This window comes from Narcine bancroftii, chromosome 2 (assembly GCF_036971445.1).
Source record: "Narcine bancroftii isolate sNarBan1 chromosome 2, sNarBan1.hap1, whole genome shotgun sequence".
Classification (NCBI taxonomy): Eukaryota; Metazoa; Chordata; class Chondrichthyes; order Torpediniformes; family Narcinidae; genus Narcine; species Narcine bancroftii.
In genome coordinates this window covers 94,334,372-94,346,718 of record NC_091470.1, presented here as the reverse complement: position 1 = coordinate 94,346,718, position 12,347 = coordinate 94,334,372, and the positions used below count along the sequence as shown (strand labels likewise).

Below are 12,347 nucleotides of genomic sequence, written 5' to 3'. Positions count from 1 at the left end.
TGAGGTGGTGTCTTAAAAAAGCAGCCTCTATCCTCAAGGAGCCCCACCACCCAGACCAGGCCCTCTTCACTCTGCTACCATCGGGGAAAAGGAGCCTGAAGACGACCACTCAGCGGCACAAGGACAGCATCTTCCCCGCTGCCACCAGATTCCTGAATGATCAATGAACTAAAGATAAGGCCTTACTATTCATGCCCTGTTAGTGTTATTATTATTTGATTTTTAATAGTAATGTTGTAAGATGGTTATAATATGAATGTTTGCACTGTGACGCTGCCACAAAACATCAAATTAATTGACTTGTTCATGACAATAAAGCCTGATTCTGATTCCGAAGAGTAAGAACAATGGTTGTTTATTCGGGAAAATAGGTGGTGACAGAGTCGTGTGAGTGGGACATTTAAAGAAACATTATTGACCACCAGCCCCCTGATGAACATGGAGGTGGAGTGACTTTGTGTCAAATGGACAATTCGGTTGATTCTCCTTGTCAGGGGAATTATTGAATCACAGTGACCAAAGAAAAGGTCAGTTTGATTGACCCGTATCTGGGTAACAGAAGCAGGAGAATTGCTGCATCGAATCATGGCCAAGGTGAAGGTAATTTCGACTGTCCCATGCTGGGGTTTTGGAAGCATTGTGGAAGTCACTCGGTTCGTTTCCCCAACGCAAGGAAAAGGGGAATTGTGACAACCATTCGAACAAAAGGATATTTCTCAGCAAGAAACTCGACAAGGATTTGTGAGTTTTCATCAGTCCAGTCACTCTCCCACCGCCTTCGTGATTACTTCTGGGCATCATTTTAAAAGTCTACATTTCAACACCATATTTCTAAGAAACACATGCATGTACGCACGCACACACACACACACGCACACACACACACACACACGCACACACACACACACACACACACACACACACACACACACACACACACACACACACACACACACACACACACACACACACACACACATATATATTCGTACATAGTTTGGGTAAATTTAATTAAGATGTTATAATATTAGCTATAAATAAATATATTGTTTTAAAAGAAAAACAATTACATTTTCTTGGTGAATTGCAGTAGTCTGCGAAGTAACAGGTGTTGTTCCTCCAATTTGCGAGTGGTCTTGATGGGACAGTGCATGAGGCTATGGACAGACGTGAGTGTGGGAGTGGGACACAGATTTGAAAATGGTTGGCTACTGGAAGGTCTCTGTTATTGGTGCTTATGGAGTGAAGGTGCTCATCAAAGCCATCTCCCAATCTGCAACCAGTTTCTCTGATGTAGAGAAGAGCCACAAAGGGGGCACCGGATGCAGTAAATCAGTCCTGCGGATACACACGTGCTGCTTCACTTGAAAGGCCTGTTTGGGCCCTGGAGGAAGGAGGTGTGGGCTGAAGTGTGGCCCTCCTGTGGCCATAGGGGAAGGTCCGATGGGTTGAGGGAATTAGTGGGGAGGGATGAATGCACAAGGGAGACATGGAGGGAGCAGTCTCTTTGGAAGGCAGAGAGAGGAGGAGAGGAAAAGATGTGTCTGGTGATGGGATCCTGTAGTAAGTTCCGGAAATTCCAGGGGATAATGTTTTGGATGCTGAGGCTGATGGGGTGGTAGATGAGGATAAGAGGGTATTCTATGTTTGTTGCATCTGGGGGAAGAGGGGCCCAGGGCAGATGAGTGGGAAATGGAGATGTGGGTGATGTCTGAGTTGATTGTGTGGAGAGGAAGCCATGTTTATGGAAGAAGGCAGACACTTTGAAAGATCTGGACTGGAAGACCTCATCTAGGGAACAGATGTGGCAGAGATGGAGAAATTGAGAGAAGGGGATGGAATCCTTGTAGAGGACAGGGTGTGAGGAGGTGTAGTCCAGGTAGTTGTGGGAGTTGGAGGGTTTGTAGTATGTTGGTGGAAAGCTTGTCTCCCGAGATGGAGACAGAGAGATCGAGGAAGGAGAAAATGTTATCGGAGATGGACCAGATGAGTTTGAGATCGGGGTGGAAGTTGACCACAAAGTTGGTGAAGTTGTCAAGCTCATTGTGGGTGTTTGATGCAGCCCCAATGTAGTCATTGATATTCCAGAGGAAGAGTTGAGGAGTCTTGTCTGTTGAGACTTTCAGCATGGATTACTTCACAAAGCCCACAAATGGGGACTCATGTGGGTACCCATGGCTACTCCTTTGATTTGGAGGAAGTGAAATGAGTTAAAGGAGAAGTTGTTTAAAGTGAGCACAAGTTCTGTCAGGCAGCCGAGGGTCGTGGTAGAGGGTGACTGGTCGGGTCTTTGGTCCAGAAAGAAGCGAAGGGATTTAAGACCTTCCGTGTGGGGGATGGAGGTATAAAGGGATTGGACACCCATTGTGAGATGAGGTGGACCAGTTCATGGAATCTGGTCATTGAGGAGATGGAGGGCATGTGAGGTATTGTGGATGTAGGTGGGGAGGGATTGGACCAGGGGAGTCAAGGTAAAATGAAACTAGTTCGGTGGGACAAGAGCATGCAGACACAATGGGTCAACCTGGATGGTTTGGTTTGTGTATCTTGGGTAGAGGGTTGAAATGAGCAGTATGGGTATGGGAGACAATGAGGTTGGTGACCGTGGAAAAGAGGTGACCAGAGGTGATGAAGTTGGAGATGGTGTTGGAGATGGTGACTTGATAATCCATGGTGGGGTCGTGTGGGAAGGGTTGATAGGAGGAGGTGCTGAATGCTATTGTCTTGCCTCAGCAAGGTAGAATTCACTGCACCTTACTACAACAGCACCACCCTGATCTGCAGGTTTGATGGTGAGGTTGGGATTATTGCAGAGAGAGAGGAGGGCAGAGCATTCTGAGGAGGTGAGGTTGGAATACAAGGGGGGTGGTGGTGGTAAAGTTGAGATGGTTGCAGTTGGAGATAAAAAGGTTGAGAGTAGGCAGCTGACCAGAATGAGTTGTCCAGAAGAAGGAAGAAGACTTAAAGTGGGAAAAGGGGTGTTGGATGGGGGATGGAGAGTTGTGTCATGGAAATAGGCGTGAAGGTAGAGGCAACAGAAGAAGAGTTTGGCATCATGGCATGGGGGTGTGGGCAGAGGGGGATGAAGGTGAGACCTCTACTGAGGACCGAGCACCTCATCTCAGAGAGGAGAATGTCAGAGGGAATGGTAGAAACCAAGCAGGGGTCAGAGTGGGAATCGATGCTGTGGAGGGTGTTGGGGGAAGGTCAGAGGGTGTAGATGGAAGGTGGGGGAGGTTGGAGGGAGGAGGAGGAGGGTTGGGGGTTGGAAGGAGTGGGGCTTTTGGGAGGTTGGAGAGGTGGAAAGTGAGGAAGGTTGAAGCGAGGAGATGGAGGGTTGGTGGGGAGGGAAAAGATTGGGGAGTTCAGAGAGGGAGATGGGGATAGGGAGGTCAAGGGGTAGGAGGAGGGTGGGAGTTAACCAGAGAGGGGGGAAGAGATGAGGTCTGAGGGTGAGCGAGTTGGGGAAGAGGGGGGCAGATGGGAGTGGAATAGGGAGAGATGTAGGGGGATGAGTAAGTGGGATTGCCACTTCTATTAGCTCAAAATTAGAAAACAATTAGCACTTCCAAGACAATAGTAGAAAGATTTGGGGAAATCTTTTGGCCACTTAGTGATTAGTGCCACGCTGTTACAGTGTCAGTGATTGGGACTGGGGTTCGAATCCCATGCTGTCTATAAGGAGTTTGTATGTTCTTCCCATGTTTCCATGTGCTTTCCCCAGGGGGGCTCCTGTTTCCACCCAGGTTAATTGGGGGCAATTGGGTGGCATGGGCTAGAAGCTGCATGTCATAATGTTAATAAAGGAATCACCTGTTGTTTCTGTGGACACTACAGGGTAGAGTCTCCGCTCGGGGTGAAGATTAGATTTGAACTTGCTGTTTTATGAAGTGAGAATGTTCATTAGTGAGATGTTAGCATTTTCTATGCTCCAAAGGTCAACATTCACTTAGGGATAACAGCAAGCACATGCAGACCTTCCGATATTTTGCATTCCACGAGTGGAGAGTCTGTCCAACAATTGGGCTCATTGCAAATTTCAGGATTCTAGCCCTCAACTCCCATCAATCCTGGAAGCACCAACCTAAATCTGATGGTGGGAACATACATAATGGATAACAGTTTGGCAATTTCTGGGAATTTGCTTGGTGCCACATCACATTATGTTTTTACCCAAAAGCACCATCAGTGGTAAATTACCAGAGTCAGCATGTTGCTGTTGGAGTGGGTGGGGTGGGGGGGGGTGTGGGGGTTGGCAGGAAAAAGGAGCTCTGGCTTAGAAGGAATATTGAGTCTCTGATGAGGAAATTGAAGATCGTGCATGTCAGGTGTAGGCAGCTGGGATCAGGTGAATCTGTTGAGGGGTACAAGAGTTCACAAGAGGGAAATCGGGCAAAAAGAGAATGTAAGAAGCTTTGGTCATAAAGATGAAGGAAAATCCAAATAGATTCAGCAAATAGATGAAGAGCAAAATGGTAACTAGGAAGAGAACAAGTTCCCTCAAGGATCAGTGTGGTTGTCAGTATGAAGAGCCACAGGAGGTGGACGAGATACTTTGCATCTATGTTTACCATGGAGACGTTTATCATCCACATGAGGTGAGAGGTTGAAGGACAATGACATTTAAGAGTTAGTAGAAATGAATATTTTGGAATATTTCCATATTACCATATAAAGAGATCTTAAAGCACATATAGCTACATAAATCCCTCAGAACTTGTGGAAAGCTGAAGAAGAACCTGTAGGACATGGCAGTGATATTCACATTATCATAAGGATGGCAAGGTATGAGAAGATTGGAGGGAATCTAGTGTTGGGCCTTTATTCACAAAGAGCTATAAGGACCAGCCAGGGAACGACAGGGCAATAAACCTCACATCAGTCATGGAATAATTACTGGAGAAGATTCAGAGGGATGTGGTATTTCAGTATTTGGAAAGGAAAGGATTGATGAGGGACAGTTAACAGGGATTGGTGAGTGGAAAATAACAACCTGAGTCTCAATGTGGACAAGATGGAGGCAATGATCCTGGACCTCAAAAGGACCAGGAACAAACACCCTCCACCTCACATCAACAACTCTGTAGAAGAGAGCAGGGGTGCAGAGCTGCCAGAGCTCACTGGAACAGTGCTCTGGCACCTCTGTAAAAAAAAGACAAAATAAACAAGCAGGGAATTTTAGTTAGTTTGGAATTTAACAATGACCGCATATTAAATACAGGCAGGGTCAACGTCATGTCCACCCGCAACCCCCCCCAACCTGAGTGCTATTCTGGACATACAAGGAACCTGTTTCTTCCATGACCACTGCACCTACCATTCATTCTCAATTAAACAACAAATACAACATGGCGGCCACCACAGCCAGGTCTCGCGAGACCTCCTTGTCGCTGTTTATTTAAAAAAATATATTTTTATTGATTTTATAGAGAAAAAAACCCAAACCAGTACATAGTTCATACGGAATGCAAAACGTAAGTAAGAAATCACACACACCAACATATGACATCGCATCCGTAATAACATAGCAAAAGAAAATATATAAAAAGAAAATAAAAGAAAAAAATTCAAAAATTAATCAAAACCCATACCCAGAAAAATGTTGCATGGCAGAAAGAAACAATAATAAACTTTACTCCTAAAAATGAAATGAAAATAGCCAACAAAACTTCAGATTATAAAATATATCTAAAGATTGTGATAATCATTCAAAAGCGGTCCCTACAACGCTTGGAATCTAATGCTAGAATTATTAATTGAATGTCAAATCTTTTCTAAACTTAAACAAAACATAATATCGTTCAGCCACTGAGCAAGTGTGGGCAGGACAGTGTCCTTCCACCCAAGTAGTATAGCACGTCTGGCCAAAAGAGAAAGACAAAATGCAACATTTATTTGGAGTCAGCAAAATATCATCTTCTTCTGTTGTACTGAAACGAGCTACCAAAGCATTTGGTTCTAACTTTATATCAAAGATTCAAGATAAAATTTGGAAAAGCTCCTTCCAGTACTTTTCAAGACTAGGATACAATCAAACAATATGAATTAAAGAGGCCTCATCTCTCTCGCATTTATCAGAAAAATGAATTTACCTCTCGATAGATATGAGATAATTTTGCTTTGGAAATATGGGCCTATGTACAACTTTAAATTGTAATGATATAATGATATCATATGGACGAACCTAAAATTGAATCCCAGATTGCTTCTGATATGGACACATTTAAATCCTGTTCCCAAGCAGTATCGGGGCATAACTTAGGTCAGTCATTTCATTATAAATAAAGGATATTAAACATTTGTGCAAAGGTTGTAAACTTTAAAAAAAACATAACCTTGACCTTCACATCTGGTACCCTAGGAAAACCAGGTATTTGAGATTGAATAAAGAGCCTGATTTGCAAATATCTAAAAAAAAAATGAATATTCGGTAAATTGTACTTCTCAGAGATTGTTGAAATAATGAAAAACTATTATCAAAAAAATTTCTGAAACATTCAATACTCATTTTGTGCCAAATGTGAAAAGCAGAATCTTGGAAAACTGGTTGGAAAAGGTGATTGAACCAAATCCAGAGATATCTTGACACTCCCAAAATGCAATCCCTAATGGGTCTACAACCAAATCAAAAAGTAGTGGACTTAAGAGGCATCCTTGGTGGGTACTCCTTTGCTAACTGAAAGTCTGAGACAATTGAGAGTTAGTAAGAAATGAAGTAGTAGGGCACTGTTACGGGCCCAGAGGACCCCAAAACCCAGCAGCAATAGAAATTTACCAAGACAAATGATTACTTAAACAAAATGTTACTTCTAATTTTGTTTAAACATAAAATCAGGATCAAACTTTAACTTATTACTATTAATTTAACTCCCTTCTAATTCTAAATGCACATGTAGGTAATGTGTATAAGTTCAGAAAAGTTATTTGATTTACAGTCCAATCTAACTTCCCATTCCTCCAAGTGTACTGGTTGCAGGCAATTCTTATACTGTGCACAAAATTTAACATTTATGAAATTTACCAGGCTTTGGTGTTTAATGGTAATTGGTTACCACTCAGGAAGGTTCCTTTTGGTTTCAGGGAGAGATTTGTTGATTGTTGGACACACACAAACTGATTGCCTCTGATCATCCACATCAATGTCTTGCAAAAGAAACTTTCCCCATCACGGTTTTCCAAATGATAACTTTTTCTCCTGCAGGTCACCAAAGATTCCCTTTCATTTCCCTTATTTCAAGAGAAACACTTGGGCCAGCCATTTGGTCTCTCTCTCTCTCTCTCTCTCTCTCAGCATCTAGAGAGAGAACACATTCAGGGACTGCACTAGAAGGTAAATATAAAATATTCATTAAATGACAATATTAAAATAAGATGTTTTTTTATATATAAAAGTATTCTGATCTTCCAAAACAATTGAAGGCAAAATGATCTCCAGAACCTTGGCCAGAATTTTAACATCCAGGTTTAATAAAGAAATTGGCCTGTAGGAGGAGCACTCCACTGCATCTTTACCTTTCTTTGATTTGAGTGAAATACATGCCTCATTGAATGATACTGGTAATTTACCATGTTTAAATGAGTCAGATAATACAGAACCTAAATGAGGTGCAAGCAATTGAGAGAATTATTTTAAAAACTCCACAGGGAACTCATCAGGTCCTGGAGATTTAAATGTGTGTAATAAAGAGATATATTTCCTCTTGGAATATAGGCTTGTCTAAACTCATTCTATCATCTGAGGATAATGTGGTAATATTTAAACAATCCAGAAAAATCCTCCATCATATTATTAACATTTGTAAATTCAGAAGTGTAGATTCCTGAGTAGAATTTCCTCAAAGTATCCTGTAACTCAGAATGATCTGTAGTTATATGGCCATTTTCCATTTGAATTGTAATTTGATGCTTAGCTTCAAAACCCCTCAATTGATTAGCTAATGGTTTACCAGGTTTATCTCCATGAATATAAAACTGGGATTTATTCTTTAAAGATTGACACTCAATTGGATGTGTGGTGAAGAGATCAAACTTATTTTGCAGTTTGATTTGCTTTTTACATAATTCAGGATTTTTAAACTGAGTGTATTGCTTATCTAATTGTTTAATTTGAGTAATTAATTCTATTTTTTTCTTTATTAGCCTTTTTAAATTATAGTATAAGAAATAATTTTCCCCTTAAGATAAGCTTTCAGACTGTCCCATACAATCAAACTAGCAGTTCCTAATGTAATTAGTTCCAAGAAAAATGTTATCTGTTCCTCCATAAATTTTAAAAAAATTATCTGAGAGTAATGATGTGTTAAAAAGCCAACACCAGCAAACTTAAGGCAAGTGAGGAAATAATAAAGATAATTTATTATGTGGTCCAATATTACAATACTTTGATACTCACAAGAATGGGTCTGTGAAATCAGTTGGTTATCAATAAGAAAATAGTCAATCATTGATAAAGTATGGTGATCATGTGAAAAGAGTAATTCTCTCTCCTATTAGAATGAAAAAAAAATGTCAGACCACAGAAATACCATAATTTAATTTAAAAAAAAAGAATTAATTGCTAAGGTGGACTTACTCATAATGGCAGGGTTAAGAGAGGAACAATCCAAAACATGATCTAACCAGCAAATAAAATCCACATCAAGTACCAGAGAATATAAACTCAGGTCTGTAGGGATGAAAAAAAAGTTCAAAATAACACAGATCTAAATTAGGAGCATAGATATTACCTAATTATATAATTTCACAGGGACACTAAAATAACAACCATTTGTATCTTGTACTACTCTAAGCTGAACAAGGGGAATATTTTGATTAATAAGTATTGAAACCTGCGGCTTTTAACTTGAAAAGTAGAATGAAAGTGTTGTGCCCTCCACCAGGACTTATGATAAGAGTGTTACATCTATGAATTTGTGTTTCTTGTAAAAAAAAAGTGACTGCAGTTTTAAGTTGCTTGACATGTGAGAACACATTCATTTTATTGGGTGGTTTAATCCATTCACATTCCAAGTAACAAAATTGAATTGATTAGCCATTATTAAAACCTAATAGTGTGGAATGATTAAGACATGTGTTATTCAAGTCCCAGACATCAACTTTGCATCATGAAACCAAAAGAGCATTGAAGATAAGCTGCAGAAAGCTAGTGTTTATAAAATTCCCAGTGCCATAGCAATATTTGAAAAACATTCTGCTCCTCCCCCACCCTAGTCCTTATTTCCCACCTCCAGACAACTGCTGGAAAAAATCAACAACAAGCTCCCCACATATAAAATGTCCTCAAATACCTCTCTGCTATGCATTTTATTTCCCGCTCCTAGGCTTCAAGTGTAAATATTCTCTGCACTTCTAATTAGAACAAGCTTATGTTTAGACTTCAACCAAGCATAACAAAAAATCATTTGCAAAATTTCTCACACAATTTTTAAAATAAATGTAATAAGTACCAAAATTAATTGTTTCCATCTTTATTGCTAAGTAAAAAAAAGTATACTACTCAATATTCTTGTCATGAATATTAAATAACTCAATGAATTGAATACCAAGAGAACCCCTGACATAACTGCAATCCAAATGGATTATTCAGTTCAGATAATATTATTAAAGCAAATTAGAAACAACCAAACAATCTTCATCCTATGGACTTTGTACAGTAAGTGATAGAAACCTTAAAAGTAGCAGTAATTAATCATCCCAAGTCATGAAAAAACAGTTCACATGGGGTGTGATGCAGAAGGACGATCATCAATATACGTCTGAGCCTCACCCACTGAACTCAACCAGTTCCTTCAACTATTATAAACTCTAATGTGGAGTCGAGCACGAGATATCAATGAAGGTTTAAAATCCCGATGATACAATTCTGACATAACTTCTCTGCACTTGGCATATTGATTCATTACTTCACGGCAATAATCCTCAATGATCTTTGTAATGTATAAATATTGGGAAGAATTTGGTAAAATTAGAGTAGGTTACATGCATAGACACATTTTAAAACAGATCTTATTTGAAATACTGAAGAGTTCATATTCAGTAACTTTGCAGGATCTATGGAGAGTTTCACATTTCACAAGTAGGTGCTAATTGAAATGACATCATGAAATGAATAGACCATTATTTGGAGGAGAAAAACTGGCTATTTAAAAGTACCTACAGTGTGCTCACAGAAAGGTCACCCCTGGGTTTTGATTATTTAAGACAACAGCTTGACCAAGAGAGGAGAACTCCTGTTGTTTGCTGAAGAAGGTGGGTTTTTTTTTTGCAAGTGAGTGAGTCACATGGGCTTTCTGGCAGTCTCACTTGGAGAGAGAGGAGACCAATCTCAACAAGCCCTCTCAGCTTGTGTGTGACACTGAAAGCAGCTGAACAATGCAAGCCAGGAAAACCCGGTTGGAAACAGAAAGTTCCAGAGCAGTGGATGGCTGGAAGTGTTATCTGTCTGATGTTTCTCTTGGAATAACGGGAACAGAAAGGAACTCTGTGATAGCCTCAAAGAAAGAGGTTACCATCTGGAAAACCCTGATGGGGCAAGTTTCATCAGCAAGACATTGAGTTGATTAATGGTGGTACCTCAGTTGTGGAAAACCTGGAACAACAAATCTCTCTCTGCAAACCCTACAAGAACCTTCCTGAGTGGTGTCTTCACCTGCTGAACAAAACTGTTCAAGTTTGACTTCAATCTGGCCCAAGCTGTTTTTAAATTCTTCTCACAATTATTACTTAAACTGTGCCATTAACTCCGTGATGCACTCTGAATTAAACTTTCTTCTGTTTTTTTACCATGCTGTAGAACTTCTTGTGGACATTGTTAAGGAATTCTTGGTTAGAGAGGTTGATAATGAAATGTGCACACAATTTGGTTGTAAAAATATAAGTTATACGTGGAGGAAAATGAAAAGTAAGAAGAAGCAAATGACACTCACCATTAGTAACATTCACGGAAAGTAACACTCACTGTTTGTAACATTCACGGAAAGTAACACCCACTGTTAGTAACATTCACGGAAAGTAACACTCACTGTTAGTAGCACTCACCATTAGTAACATTCATGGAAAGTAACACCCACTGTTAGTAACATTCACGGAAAGTAACACCCACTGTTAGTAACATTCACGGAAAGTAACACTCACCATTAGTAACATTCACGGAAAGTAACACCCACTGTTAGTAACATTCACGGAAAGTAACACTCACTGTTAGTAGCACTCACCATTAGTAACATTCACGGAAAGTAACACTCACTGTTTGTAACATTCACGGAAAGTAACACTCACTGTTAGTAACATTCATGGAAAGTAACACCCACTGTTAGTAACATTCACGGAAAGTAACACCCACTGTTAGTAACATTCACGGAAAGTAACACTCACTGTTAGTAACATTCACGGAAAGTAACACTCACTGTTTGTAACATTCATGGAAAGTAACACCCACTGTTAGTAACATTCACGGAAAGTAACACTCACTGTTTGTAACATTCATGGAAAGTAACACCCACTGTTAGTAACATTCACGGAAAGTAACACCCACTGTTAGTAACATTCACGGAAAGTAACACTCACTGTTAATAGCACTCACCATTAGTAACATTCACGGAAAGTAACACTCACTGTTTGTAACATTCACGGAAAGTAACACTCACCATTAGTAACATTCACTGAAAGTAACACTCACCATTAGTAACATTCACGGAAAGTAACACCCACTGTTAGTAACATTCACGGAAAGTAACACTCACTGTTAGTAACATTCACGGAAAGTAACATTCACTGTTAGTAACATTCACGGAAAGTAACACTCACTGTTAGTAACATTTACGGAAAGTAACACCCACTGTTAGTAACATTCACGGAAAGTAACACTCACCATTAGTAACATTCACTGAAAGTAACACTCACTGTTTGTAACATTCACGGAAAGTAACACTCACCATTAGTAACATTCACTGAAAGTAACACTCACCATTAGTAACATTCACGGAAAGTAACACCCACTGTTAGTAACATTCACGGAAAGTAACACTCACTGTTAGTAACATTCACGGAAAGTAACAATCACTGTTAGTAACATTCACGGAAAGTAACACTCACTGTTAGTAACATTTACGGAAAGTAACACTCACTGTTTGTAACATTCACGGAAAGTAACACCCACTGTTAGTAACATTCACGGAAAGTAACACCCACTGTTAGTAACATTCACGGAAAGTAACACTCACTGTTAGTAGCACTCACCATTAGTAACATTCACGGAAAGTAACACTCACTGTTTGTAACATTCACGGAAAATTAACACTCACCATTAGTAACATTCACTGAAAGTAACACTCACCATTAGTAACATT

The 12,347-nt window shown here is 39.9% G+C and overlaps 1 long non-coding RNA gene across 2 annotated transcripts in view; it reads right to left on the bottom strand.

Moving 5' to 3' along the window:
- The window catches only part of LOC138753907 (uncharacterized), a 105,167-nt gene that overhangs the window by 20,849 nt on the left and 71,971 nt on the right, over window positions 1-12,347 (bottom strand). Inside the window, exons 2-4 of one of the 2 annotated variants that reach the window (XR_011351505.1) lie at window positions 8,573-8,665; window positions 8,393-8,486; window positions 7,022-7,323 (exon numbers count right to left, since the gene is read on the bottom strand). This is a non-coding gene — a long non-coding RNA (uncharacterized lncRNA). The remainder of the gene's footprint in view (window positions 1-7,021; window positions 7,324-8,392; window positions 8,487-8,572; window positions 8,666-12,347) is intronic. The other variant, XR_011351506.1, reaches the window with a different exon arrangement.